Raw genomic sequence first — 313 nt, forward strand, 5'->3', positions numbered from 1 at the left:
CTATGTAGAGGATCATGTCATCTGCAAATAGTGAGAGTTTTACTTCTTCTTTTTCCCAATTTGGATTCCTTTATTTCTTTTTCTGCTCTGATTGCTGTGGCCAAAACTTCCAAAACTATGTTGAATAGTAATGGTGAGAGTGGGCACCCTTGTCTTTTTCCTGACTTTAGAGGAAATGCTTTAAATTTTTCCCCATTGAGGATAATGTTTGCTGTGGGTTTGTCATATATAGCTTTTATTATGTTGAGGTATGTTCCTTCCTATTCCTGCTTTCTGGAGAGTTTTTATCAAAAATGGATGTTGAATTTTGTCA

The sequence above is a fragment of the Bison bison genome, unplaced genomic scaffold (genome assembly GCF_000754665.1).
Source record: "Bison bison bison isolate TAMUID 2011002044 unplaced genomic scaffold, Bison_UMD1.0 scf7180017864472, whole genome shotgun sequence".
Lineage (NCBI taxonomy): Eukaryota > Metazoa > Chordata > Mammalia > Artiodactyla > Bovidae > Bison > Bison bison.